The sequence below is a fragment of the Anomalospiza imberbis genome, chromosome 3, assembly GCF_031753505.1.
Source record: "Anomalospiza imberbis isolate Cuckoo-Finch-1a 21T00152 chromosome 3, ASM3175350v1, whole genome shotgun sequence".
Classification (NCBI taxonomy): Eukaryota; Metazoa; Chordata; class Aves; order Passeriformes; family Viduidae; genus Anomalospiza; species Anomalospiza imberbis.
The window spans coordinates 110135780-110149848 of NC_089683.1; the positions used below are offsets into that span (position 1 = coordinate 110135780).

The following is a 14069-nucleotide window of genomic DNA, read 5'->3' on the forward strand; positions in this document are numbered from 1 at the left end:
TTAGTGACCTTCTCTGGACATGCTCCAGCACCTCAATGTCTTTCTTGTAGCGAGGGCTCCAAATCTGAAGACAGACATAGTTTGAGGTGCAACCTCACTTGTGCTGCATAAGGGGGACAATCACTGCTCTGGGTCCTGCTGGCCACACTACTTTGGTGAGCAGGAGTCACTTGTCATCCCATCACCTGCCCAATGGAAAAAAATTGCCCTTCAGACATCATGTTTGCCTTTTCAAGAGTGTTTGCCTGGAGGGAAGAGGCTCCCCAGAGTATGGTGTCTTACTGTGAGCTGTTCCAGCATATTTTGGGGATACCACGACCTGCCATGCTGGGCCTGTGCCTCCAAACTCACCTCTCATCTGTCTCCCCTGTCTGCAGGATTCTCGTACCTTCCTCCCAAGTAGATGGATGAGATTTTGGTATGGGAAGGGTCAAAGTCCAGCTGAATCCAACAGATCCCCTTCCTCCTTTACCCTCACCCTGCCAGGGCTGTCCTTTGTGGAGCTCAACTTTGCTCCTTTCATGATAGCAGACATTTCAAACACTATTTTAAAAAAATTAAAAATGGTCACAAGTCTTTCTCACTCCCCAAAGCTCCTCTTTTTCTTTTCCCAGCAGGTTTCTTTCTTTAAATTTAAGATGGTGCTGGTCACCTTTGCTCCAAAAATACACAAAGCTGCTGCATAACTATTTTCCAAATAATTAATCTTTCCAGTGGAATAACTTAAAGCCTCACGTTTCCTGTTATGTTACACAGCTGCAATTTGTAACAAGAGATCCCGCGCTGAGCTACGTGGGCAGAGGGCCAAGGACGTGGTGCTTTACCTACACAAGAGCCCTACACAAATAATCCTTCCCTGCATGTTAAACAGTTAGGTACTGTTCAGTTCAAGAAAAGAAGGAGATGGAAAACAAAAGCCTTTCTTTTGGTTGTCATTTCACAGTTTGGAATTAAATTTTCAGTGATAATCTCTTTTGTTTCGTAAGCTTTGGGGGTTGGGAATGCACCTTCTCAGCTGCCAGGGACAGACATGCTTAGTTTCACTACCAGTAGCTGTTTTATTGATTAATTCACATATCACACAAATATTTTGTCTGCCATAAAGCTTACAGCCTCCTGTATAACTGGGATCTCAAGATATGCCAAGTATAAGCAAAGTAATCCTTACTTCTCTGCCCAAAACCGGGCTTGGGTGAAAATCGTGGGAGATGGCCAGAAGATAGGGGATGTCATTGGGTGGGACACTGGAGCCAGGCACAGATCAGAGCCACCCTGAGATGGTGAGAAAGGATGCCAGGAGCTGCACTGGTCCCCTGCCAGCTGCAGCATGGGGACAGCTCTGAGGTGAAATGAAACCTCCCTTGGCAAGCCTTTGTCCCTCCTCTGCCTGGCACAACACGTAGCTCCTGTCACAGTGGAATTTGGGAGTCTGGCCTCCCCAAATCCCTGAGTGTCCCTTGTCATGAGTGCTTTACATATCCATAATAACAGCATCATATGGGCTGTGGGGTGAATGCAGGGCTTGGCTGAGGTAGTAGCAGTGTTTATGGGTGTTATAAATCATCTTCAGAATCATACACGCTGCACTTGTACTTTCAGGATAACAATGAGGACTGGGACATGGCATAAATCAGTTGTAAATTGTTGTCTTATCAAATTGAGGGAAAGGATTTCAAAGGCTTTCAGCAAAGGCAGATAAGGACAGTGTGCATGCTCACGGGTCAACCTCCCAGTTTCATCCCTAAAGATACAAGTAGGAGCTTGGCAGAAGTTTGCTGTGGGATGGGAAGGTCTGAAAGCACCTAAACCAATTCAGAACCCAGTCTCCTGTGCTCTCAGTGGGATTTTAGGCACTTCCAGACCTCTAAATACACTCAAAGCATCTAACCTGTGGTTAATGGGACTAACATGAGGGAGGTGGGATGGACTGGACGATATGTCCCTTGTAAGAGCAGATGCTGCTGCTTGTTTCCCCTTTTTGGTGAGGAGATGAGGGTCTGAGTGAAGCAAGGTAAAAATCACAGTTCACTCAGCCCGGTGAGGCAATGAGCCTGGAAAAATTGCTTCCAGCACCTCCCAAATGTGAAGGACACTCCTATCTGTTTTGGGAGTTACCATGAGACTTCCAGGTGTTGGATGGTCAGTGAGGACGCTGCAGGCTGTGGTTTCCCCTGGCCCTATCCATGGCTTGTGCTCACACTGGAAGGATTTACCCCAGGTGATGGACAAGAGCCAGGTGCCCATGTCAGGACCAGTCCCAGCTGGTCAGCTTTTTTCAGACCAGCCACATCAGCTGCAACGTACAGGGGTAACCCTTCAAATGGGAAACAGTTTGAAATTAGGCAAACAGGAGAACAGCTTCCAAAAGGCATGAAAATTAGCTTGTTTCATGCTTAGAATAACCCCATTACCTCAATATCCTGAATGAATTATGCCAAACTTCCCATGCACACAGGCACATGCACAAAATCCCCCTTTGAGCTACTTAACAACAGAGAGAAATTTCAGAAGAAGCAGCTCCTGAAAAGAGGGAATTTGAAACAAAAGTGTTCTTTGGAGCAGAACTATAAAATGTGTATCATTGTGCTTTGATATTTAGAATGGCAATTGTTCTTATTGTGAAATATATTTCTTTTGCACCAGCAAATCCTCGAAAAAAGCTTAATCTTGCACACATTGTGCATTAGGAAAATTCTCAAATTAAGACCTTTTTGACACACTGATCAATGCAGTAGTGAGGAAGGCCAAGAGGAAAAAATAGCAGCTCAGAGAGGGAAAATTACTTCCCTCTGGACAGAGAGGGCTATTTATTGTAAGCATATTACACTGCATTATGAGAAATTATGTTTGTGACTTCACTTCTCCTACGTGAGAAGGTTTGCACCCAGGTAAAGCAGGTATAGAGGTGATTGTTCTTCAAGAGTGTTTAATGTTCTCCTCACACATGGGTGCTGTCAAGCTCCACGCAACTTAAGGAGCTTAAAAACTTTTTTTGTGAACTTTTTTATTTCAAAGCACAGAATAAAATGCTGGATTCACATGAAGTCCTTGCCTTTCCCCCATGTCTGCTCCTAATTGCTTCTCTACATGTGACTAAACCACGAGTCCACTTTTTTCATCAGGGTGATGCAAAAGGCTGCATGCCACCTGGAAATGACTTTGTGTCAGCACAACTCTTATTAGACATCAGAGTGTCCCTACCAGCAAATTGGCCCAACCCTGGGAACACTTCTACCCTTTCTGGCATGGAAGAGACACAAATCCAGGGCAAATTTGTATATATTTTTTCCACCACTTGCAGAAATTTGTAGTGTGGGTATCTTCTCCCAGGTTTGAAGCAGTGGGTGGCAAACCTTGGAGAAGAAATGGAAAGGCCAGAATGGGCGATCATATATGGCTGGGGAAAGGAATGTAGCAGGAAAGGTGATGAATTGGTGAAAAGAACAAGCAAGCAACCAAAAAGTAAAATAAACTTACAGAAATATAGAGAGGTTCCATTGAAAGAGGAAAGAGAAACAATCTGGGAATGACAGGCAGCAATGTGGACAGTATATTTAGTGACAGTGACACTGGTGGGAAAAGTGACAATTGCAGGGCTTAGATCTTAATCCAACAAGGGAATTTCAGCATGGGCTTATTTTTAGACATGTGAGTAATCCTCATGATTTCAGATCAGAAAGGTAGATCCCAGCTGGTATCATCCTGTTGTCAGCAGGGACCTCACTGTTAGGGAAAAAATGTTTTAAACCTCTTTTAAGTCACATTTTATTTTTCCCATTGAAAAAAATATACATACCCAAATTTATTCAGATCAATGTAGACGTGAAGGTGGCTGTTGTGAGATGGGGAAACAGGGTTTGAGGTTTCCTGTGGGCTGAGACAGGTCTGCCTGAGGAGGCTGCTCCTGCTCCGGTTGTGTTTTGCTGAAAGCAGGCAGAGCCGGAAAAGCAGAAGGATGGAGTCACTTCTGGCATGATGGAGAGAGCAGCAGGACATGGGCACCATCCTCAGGAGTGGGACTTGTCTGGGGTGGAGAAAACAGGGCGGGTCACAACCGTGTCCACCCCAGGCTCTTGCAACCTGTACAGAACATGGCTTGGGTGGAAAGGGAAACAGAAGAGCACATCCAAGGGTGAGCCTGGCTCAAACATTCAGTGCACAATTTATTATATTTACATTTTAGATGAGATAATATTGTTATAGTTATTTATTGATTGTTTCCAACTCCACTGTCTCCTCTTAAAAGTCAGACTAGACAGAAGCTTGATGTAAAGTATTTTATTCACTGGATTACTGGATTTTAGGGTGGGTTTTTTTGGAGGGGGAGGCAGGATTGCTAGTTCTTTCTGCATTCAACCTTTTAAAATGCTCTAAACAATAAGTGTTTTAAAGCTTTCAGACACTGAGAAAACAATGATTCTTGGAGTGACCCAGCTTCAAGCAACCTGTTCCTATGTGGAGATGGTCCTGCTCTCTCTCAGTGCATTTTAGCACTTACTGCAAGCACTGCAGTGTCCCCTGACACAGCCAAGCCCACCACGGGCTGTTCCTTATGTGCCACTGATCTCCACTGATACAAAAAAGATTAACCACAACCTCATCATCTCCTTTATGTGCTGGGTTTGTACTGGTTGTCCTGGTTTAGGGCAAATTTGGAGAATACTTCCAAAGGGGTTTCTCTAGAAAGCAGATTCAAGTGGCCCCTCCCTCAACTGGTTCAGGAAAAGATTTCCTTGGAGAAAAGTGGGAAAAACCTGTTTATTTAACAGGCAAAACATTCACCAGAAAAATTGAACAATATTAAACAATAAAACCTCTTGCTGCTCCGAAGAGATGACAAACTCAGAAAGTCCTTTTCATGGGCTGCAGCTCGGCTCTCTCAGTCTCCGATCAGTCCCTCCAGCGCTGGAAATGCCGTGGCCACAGGTGCGAGCTGCCGGTGCTCTTCTGGTGTTCAGTCCAGAGCAGGTTTGAACAGTTCCAAGAAAAAGAGAAAACCACAGTCTGGGGAACTTCTCTGCCTCAGTTAGAAAAAAACTAACTAATAGCAAAGGAGAGCTCTGTCCCGCCGTCTGTCCGTCCACAGACAACACAGTCCAGGAGAGGATGCGGGGGAGCAAGTGCAGCTTCTGATAACAAACTGCGTGCTTCTTCTCCCCCTCTTCACTCTCAGAACCAATCTTAAAGGTGCAAAACTTATTTCTGAGCTAAACAGACGAATGGGGATACAAGCATCATAAGGTCACACAGGTAGACCTGCTAGCTATTGAAATAGCCACAGAAAACTGCACCTCCTCCTGCAGAGGCTGCTCTTAGCCAACTCCACAGTGCTCCAGAGCTTCACCATCTTCAGGGAGTTTAGGAAATTAGGATGCCTGAAGGTGTCTCAAGTTGCTGGGTGCAGTATGATGTCACAGAGAGATGGTTCCTCCACTTGACATTGACGTGGCATTTGTAGGCCCCATGGAAAGCCCCAAATCTGGGAGAAATTACCATCTTCCTTGGAAAGGAGCACATCTCAAGGCATTGGCTGATCAGAAAGACCTGTGTCTGCCTGCCTGTGACCTGGCATCTTCTGCTTAACAAGTTGATTTTTAACAAATAGACCCATATAAGAAGAATTTGTCATCAGGTTACTCTGCTTCTTTCCATTACATTATCGTAAGCAACTTCAACAATGCCCCATAATTAAAAATTTATTTTGGAAGAGGGTGGAAAGCAGTGAGATTTGGCTAGTCCATTCTCATCCTTTTTTCAGTGGCATTGTGGGTCTCTGAAATTTAGGAAGTTAAGAAAAGATAAGGAGAACTCCATTAGCTGGGCTCCTTCAAATATACATCAAATTGCCTCCAAGTTTGCCAAACCTTCCAAGGAGAAATTAAGGAATACAAAAGAGATGGAGAAGTGACTGATATGAAGCAGGTCAGATGCTCAGAAAATACAGCATTGCTGCAAAAAACAAAAAACAAACAAACAAACAAAAAAAACAAACAAAAAAGGAAGGGGAAATAACTGGAGTCTCATTTTAATCAGTATAAAAAATTCATCCCCATGATTATGTAAGCATTTTATACTGTCTTAGATACAAGTTCTGGGGAAAAACTGCTTTACCAATGCTTGCTACTATAGGGCTGAGAGCAGGAGATCGGGAAAGTAAAGGCCAGGTCCTCTATCATTCTAGTCCTGAAATCTGGATTAGACAGCAATGGTTTAAAAGGACCAGGCAGGAGCAACAGCTTTATTTATGAGAAGGTTATCTCCAGCGGTGTGGAGTGATGGTGACAGCGATGGAAATTTGGGCTAGAAATGCTCACTAGCATCCCTGAGACTTTTGCCTTTGGTCAGCTTTGGGAGCAGCATTTAAACCTGCAGAGGAGGGGTCACTGAACCAGCCTGTGCACCGTGCCCACCTTTAGCTCCGCGTCTTCCTCCTCTGACCTTTTCCTACGGGGAGAGGAGGAGTGAGGTGGGGGAGCACACAGCACAGCAGGACTCCAGAGATCCTCCCAACGTCCAAGGCAGGAGGAGACGCACACCTTGAAGACCCTTGTACTCCAGCAAGGAGCATTTATCGGTGCCACCCGGGCAGTCGCAAGAGCAGGAGCCAGGACACGCTTTGCAACGCTCGGGCGAGGCAGGGCGGCTCGCAGGGACTCGTGGATCATTTCCCCCCTTTTCTCCCCGAGCCTGGCTGCGGCAGACAGCGCTCAGCCCCCTCGGCACCTCCCGGCCTCCCTCTCCCGGCTCCATCGCCGCCAAGCCCAGCTGCTCGGCTCGGGTGCCGCCGCAGCTCCCGCTCCCGCTGGCACGGCTGCAGCGGAGCGGGGCCGGGGAGGGCCCTGGTGACGCACCCGATTGGTATTAGAAGACTTCACTGGCTATTTATAGCCCCCCACCGACCGCAGAAAGCTCTTGGCCTCGCTTTTTCTCCCCCCCTCCCTCCCTCCATCTCGCTCACTGGCTTTAGCTCAGCGCAGGAGGGGAATCAAAAGAAATGCTGTCAATAAACCAGCGAGTCCAAGCGCGACATTCCCAGGCACAGCAAAATTTCTGCCCCTCCGCTAGAGGATTCAGTCTGAACAAATTATTTCCAGCATGCCGGCCTTTCACTCTGGTGTTCTTTCCTCCTTTTCAGCCTGGATTTCTTTCCCGTTTCGATCTTTTTTTTTTCTTTTCTTTATTTTTTTTTTCTTTTCCCCCTCTCTCTCTCTGCGCAGTTTCACTTTCCAGTTCCTGGCATTGGCTTGGCTGTTCCTCAGCAGGGCTGGATACGCACCAGAGACGGGGAGACCTCTCCACTGAGCTTGGCAGATTTCCCCGGCTCTGCCAGGAGCTTCCCTGTGTGTCTCTCTCACACACCCAGGCTGAGCCCTGACCCTTATTTTGGCCCGCGACATCTGATGCCGTCCTGACTGCAGGGCCAGGCTTCAGCTCCCACGTTCACCCTCTGAAGGACAAACCCACGGTCCCCACCCTTGTCACCCACATCCCTCCAGCCCCTGCCCTGTTCCCATGCTGGTGGGTGAGTCAGTGAGGACTAAGCAGAGCTGTGGATGGAAATTATACCTGCACATCGACCCTGGGTGCTTCCTTCAGCATGGATAACCACAGCAATAAGTTTTAAAGTGCCGCTGTTGCAAAAGCACAGTCTGCTCCAGTTTGGGGCAGAGGTGGCATTTGGAAATGTGAGTAAAAAGTTCAGTACACCTGGATACGGGCAGTGAGGTAAAAACCATGCCTAGTGTCCACAGCAAAGGCGCTGATGGAGAAGCAGAGCCATCTATAATCACTTCAGTGAAGTGAAAAATAGAGGTCACTGGAGGTGCGCATCTATTCTTTTTTTAACAAAACTGATTTTCACAATATTTATTGTCAGAAGCATTTCTAACAGAAACACTCCCGTCTGCATGCAGGCCCTCAGGTTTACAACAGAGGTAAGAGAGGACGACTGTGGGAATGAAATCTGGAGCAAGCTAGTCTTCTGCTTTCTCAGTGAATTAACCATTGCCCCACTTGAGAGGCTCTGTTCCTTGCAGCTCCATCAGCACTTCAGGGCTAAAGCAATCAGGGGTGGGGTGTCTTCTCAGTCTTATCCTTAAGTAAATCACTTTATCTCTCAGTTTTTGTATGGCACCGTGCTCCACACTTATCTCTGTGGACTTGCAGGCTCCAGGGCTCTCTCCCACTGCAGGCAGGATGTCCAGCACCAACTCCAGGCACATCCCCAGGGGGCTGAGGCTCGCAGAAATGCTGGCAGGGCCAGGGTCTTTCTCTTCAGAGAGGAATGGCACACCCAGCTGCAAACAGCTGGTCCCAAAGTTAATGCATTGTGCTTTTCAAATTTATTATTATTTGTTGTATTCACCATGTCCAGTTCTGGGCTCCTCTCTTATAAGAGACATTGAGCTTAGTCCAGCATCTGGTCCAGCAGAAACAAAGATGGTGAAGGGCCTGGAGCACCTCAGTTCTGAGGAGAGGCTGGGGGAGCTGGGCCTGTTCAGCCTGGAGAAGAGACACTGAGAGGAACCTCATCAATGTCTGTCAGGGTCTGCAGGAGGGGCCAGAGCACGGCCCAGGCCCTGCTCGGGGCGCCGGGCAGTGGGACAAGAGGCAAGGGCCAGGAGCTGAGGCTCAGGAAGCTCCAGCTGAACACGAGGAAGAACTTCCCTGTGCAGTGCCCCAGCACTGGGACAGATTGCCCAGAGAGGCTGTGGAGTCTCCTTCATTGGTGATATTCCAGAAGCATCTGGACACACTCCTGTGCTGTGTGCTCTGGGACAACCCTGCCTGAGCAGGGAGTTTGGATCTGATCACTGTGCTCCTCTCCAATCTGACCCATGCTGTGATTCTGTAACTCATTGAAATGAAGATACAGGAAATTCACTTGAACCTGGGGATGGTGCTTAACATTTGGCCAACAGAACCAAGAGCATTCTACTTTTTCTTGACAAGCTTGTCCCTTTGTAACTTTCTGATCCCATTTCTAAACCTCGATGTGAACAAGATTCTTGCTATAGGTGTCTTACTCAGAGCTGTGTCATGGCCAGGTCATGTGGGATGTGTGGGACTGAAAACTGGGCAAGAGAAAGGAAATTCTTATTCCTTCTATGCAGCTCCTTTAGAGGCTTCACAGAACTGCATTTGCTGTGTCTGCCAAGGTGAGCAGGCTGCCAGTGGTCAAAAAGAAGGGGATGGGAAGGGTCCTGGCAAAAGGAAAGCACCCCTTCTCATCTGACCATGCTGGAAGGTGCGTGGTGTGGTCCTAAAGAGCCATGTACCCTGTTGACCCCTGTCCTCATACTACTTCTCTGCAGAGCTGAAAACCTACAGTACCTTTTTCAGAGGCAAATCAGTACATAGGGATTCCCCTTGCCACAAACAACAGCCACGACACGTCACTGTTGCATCCTTCTCAACTTGGAGATGCTCTAGCCCTGAGAACTGCATGGTCACCCTGGAAATGTGGGACAAGCCAGTAAAATTTCAGGATGCCTCTGGAAGGCTGTTTTAAAAGCAGATCAGAAGCAACAGCCTGCACAGGAAAATTTTGATTTATTCCTTAGTTCCTACTTCTTCAGTTTTGGAGAGGCACATTCATAAACCATAAAAGCAAATTATCCCTCCACTGACAGGGATCCAACCTTGACCTTTCTGCAGCACAATTAAAATGGAAAAGCATTTTTGCCATATGACTAGAATTGTTCCTTTCATTTACACCTCATTTTCTGCCAGCACCAATGTGTAAGGTGGTCATGACTCACAAAAAATGTCTGGTAGTTCTCCTACAATAAAATCCTGACTTTGAGGGACTTCCAACTTGAGCTGGACAAAAACCTCATGAGATGTGACTCACTCTTGATTTCAGCATCCTGGTACACATGCAGCTTTGTTTCCTCTGATTTTTGTGTGTGAAATTTTCTCACCGGGGGTTTCCCAGAAGTAAATCTTGTTCTCATGGACCACACAAAAGCAACCCTGCTACAAGTACCTGACCCTTGGCATTCGATAGAGGAATGTGCTTGATTCACTGCTATCATTTATGGTATTTTTGCCAGTGCTGCAGTTGTGCCACTCCATTCCTAAGCAGGAAAAACCACACAGGCTCTGCCTTGGATGGGCTGCAGTCAGATGACAACTGGTCATGCTGAGATGCTGCAGGTGGCACACATGGCTGGGGAAGTTTGCACCCATTAGGCATTTCAGAGCTCTACATAAAAGTTCTGCTAATTTCTACTATAAATGTTCAGGGGACAAACTCCATATTTAAATTGCAGTTCAAACTTTGGACTATTGCATTTTAATATGGTAAATGTCATGTGGCTTCTGGTAGTGGAATAATACAAGAAACTCAGTGTGTTATGCATTCATGGATTAGGTTGTAAATGTTTGTAAACCAGGCAATAAAGCTGTATGAGCAGAAGCATTTACAAGATAATAGTGAAGTAATTTGAGTTTTAAAATTATGGGAGATTTGGTGTTTGGCAGTGCTGTGTGGGGAGACAGACACTGGACAGCTGAAAACATTATAACCAATAGAAGAACACAGTCCAAGGTGAAGAGCAGCTTACAAATGTGTATAAATGGCATGATTTAGGGATAAAACATTACAGATTTTTTTGCCTTTAGATAAAGGAGGGTCTGTTTTCTTGCAACAAGAGCTCTGGATCTTCTCTCCTGGTCATTTGCAAAGCAAAGGGATTGGGAATGTCATGCTAAACTTCTGGAGAATGCACATGAGCACGATTATGTGATGGTAGTAATGACCTTAAACTTGAATCTCAATCTGTCAAACAACACAAAGTGTTTGTCCTGTAATAAACCCAATTTTCATATAACTAGTTAGAAGGACAAATGTCATTTTAAAAAAGTGGGCATATTACACTGGTATACCTTTTTTCCCACTTCTACTTGACAGAGAAAGGATCAGAAGCACCCAATATCTAAATGAAATGTATAAAATGGCAATTATCTCTGTTTCAGCACACAGAGTATTATTATTTCTTTGCTAAATACAGATGGTTTCCAACAATCTATAAAATCATTGCAGCTGGACAATGTTTATAGGCCTGTGGCAGAGGATGGTTTCCAAAGGAATTTAAATATTGCAGGGAGTGGTTTTATATTCCAGGGCCCCAAGTTTGCTTTGTGATAGCGGTTTAGTTTCACTGTTGCTCAAGAAAGAAGCCCTCTGTTCAAGAGGGAAATGCAGAAGGTGTGAACAAATAAAATGTTCAGTTCTCCATGCCCAGCACAGCAGAGGACTAGGAATCAGCATGGCAGAAAAGGAGACAAGACTGGATAAACAGCAGAGCTACAAATCCTGAACAAATCAGACACGTAATACTGGTTTGCATTCTCAGAATATAAATTAACACCTGGTAAGATGACTGTGTTTTTGAGATAAAATTTTGCTTTCCATGAATACCCTCTAAAATGGGCTTAAAAATCTTTCCATAAACATTTCTAGCCACTAATCTAATTGATGGGAATGCGTTCAAAAAGTAAACATAGATGAAGGAAATTCACTGCTTCTATTCACTTAAAAATGAGTATTTGCAGGTTTTTAAAGGTATTCCCTAAGGTCAATAACTAACTAAACAATCTTATTTTGTAAACAGCTGTGGTGCAGTAAAAAAAGCCAGGCTCCAAAGGTCTTTGTGTGAAACTATCAACAAAATAATCTCAATGATTTAATTATTCAATATTAATCTCAGAAGAACAAATATTTTTAACAATTGTTCCCCTCAACATGATACACACTTTCTGATGCTCCCTAGAAGATGCAGTTGAAAGTGAAGTTTATGTCAGCAGGGCACCTGCATGGCATCAAAGATTTCTGACTGCTTGGGATGTGCATGGATGTGAGCAAGGAGGGATCAGGCCATCTTGCCAGACCCTGAATTGATTCAGGCTTTGAAACTTCAAACCTGTGAGCTTCAGGGGAATTACTCCCTGCTCACAAGGGTGGAAGAGCTGCTTCAAGCCCCTGGGACCTACCCCAGCTACAGGCACACTGCACACCTCGAGCAGACCTGCTTGCCCGAGCTGCGTTTTGTGGCTTGGTTCTCTCAGGTGAAGCCAGAGCCAAACCCATGAGACACTTCCTGCTGTTTTACCCCACACACAAATTACAGGGGGAGAGCTGCTGGATCTCCCAGCCAGGACTCCAAGTATCCCTGCAGAGCTGATCCTTACCTGGGAGCACTCCTGAAGCAGTTTGGTAGAAGTGCTGTAACTTCTAAGCCCAGCCTAACTGAGGAGAAGCTTAGCTCCGTTCAGCTGAAGCAAGCAAAATCCTCAACAACCAAACGTGCAAAACCCAAACCAAAGCACCTCAGAGGGAAATCACCTTTGGCAGGCAGGCTGCGTTTCCCAACTTTTCTCTGTAGCTGTGAAATTGAGACTTTGAAAGTAAAAGACTTCATACAAATGCTTCCCTGCCAGCGTTGGCCCTGAAAAAACCCTGCTGCACATTGGGAAAGCTGCAGTGCCGTGGTGATATGAAATATTCCCTGGGCTGCTGTCTCTGGAAGTGTGTGCAAAGCCCCCGTGGAAGGCTGTACAGCAGCACGGGATGATTGCTCATAGACTTTCACCAGCCACAAGCAACCGTGCCCAAACTCACGAGCTCAATTTCTGTCTCAATTCTGTCACATTATTGCTGCGAAAGAAGGTACAGCTGCAAAAAGACAATTGTCTGCCCTGAGATTCCCACCCTTTTCAGTTCTTTGAAGAGGGGGGTGTGTGTGTGTGTTTATATATATTTTTTTTTTCCATTTGTCATTGAATGGTGAATGCTCTGTTCATTCTGTCTGCCAAATTGCACAGGACCTGATGCAAAGCCCTCCTTAGTGCAGTGTCAGTGAGTCAGTGCGAGCACTGCTGAAGGCTGCAGAACCCTCCAAGCATTTTAACCCCTTGCTAATGGCAGGGAGGGGGGAAAAAGAGAACAGATCCTAAATTCTCTGCTTTTGCTACCAATTCAAAGATGGGAGTCACTCACAAACATCCTTCATTATTCCCAACGATTAGTTGAAAAGAAAATCTTACCCCCACCGCCTTTTTTTTCCTTCCTTTTTTTTTTTTTTTTTTTTTTTTTTTATTCTGGCAGGATGGTTTTAATGGTCTGATATTCTTCTCCTTTCATATTAGAGCAATTTGTGTACTGTCCATCCTGGATTTATTGGGAGACACTATAGCAAGGATGGCAGAATGGGGCCTTAGATGCTAAGACACAAATCAGAGAGCCTTTTTTGGTGTATGATTTAACAGTTCCTGCTTCAAATGAGGAGCTGTGAATTCTCCCCTGCAACTCCCTTGGATTTCAATAAAAGCAAGCAGGAAAATACTGTATTTAGTCCCACCATTTCTGAAGTGAACAACATGAACAAATTATTGCAGGTTGCCATTTTTCAGCTCTTCAGTTACTGTGCATGTCAAAATAAGAAAAAAAGACTTTATTTATAGTGGTTTGTTGACAGAACAAATTTTTAAAGCAAACAAAATTGCATTTTTTTCAGCCTGTGAAAATGCCAATGTAGCCCCTTCTTCTTTACCTCATTATCTCACAGAAGTCTACCAGCTGTTTTGTGCTTTTACTGCAAAAAAGCAGGTCTTAGTGTAAGAGCTCGTACGTGGAGACGAAGAGGTGAAACACAATTTGAGTATCTCATTTCCTTCACGGGGATTAAAACGCTGGTGAGGTTCCAGGATTTGTTGGAAACTCCTACTGGGCATTACTTCCTCCTCGTGCCCGACAGAAATTCCTCCAATATTGATCATTTGTGGTAACAGCGTCGCTTTTTTACACCACTGACGCTGCTCCTACCTGTCAATTCCCCCCCAGCAGCAGGAGAGAGGAACTGCGCTGCCGGTGCTATTGCTCTCTCTTTTTTTTCTTTTTCTCTCCATTCACCTGAACAAATCCTGACACCGTGCCGGATCCTGGGATGTGCTTTGTTCTCTAAAAATCTGTCAGAATAAATTAAAAAAAAAATAATAAAAGAAAAGAAAAAAAAAATCAAAAAACCAAGCAAGACCTCGAGCCGTGACACCTGTCAAACACGGGC

General features: G+C 45.4%; 1 long non-coding RNA gene across 3 annotated transcripts in view; it reads right to left on the reverse strand.

The window, feature by feature from the left end:
• Positions 1-14069, reverse strand: part of LOC137471821 (uncharacterized) — a 45082-nt gene that overhangs the window by 28624 nt on the left and 2389 nt on the right. Inside the window, exons 1-2 of one of the 3 annotated variants that reach the window (XR_010997875.1) lie at positions 3797-4650; positions 3040-3147 (exon numbers count right to left, since the gene is read on the reverse strand). The exons of 1 other annotated variant lie outside the window; for it this stretch is intronic. This is a non-coding gene — a long non-coding RNA (uncharacterized lncRNA). Of the gene's footprint in view, positions 1-3039; positions 3148-3796; positions 4651-14069 lie in introns of those variants that run through there. One more of the 3 variants, XR_010997874.1, reaches the window with a different exon arrangement.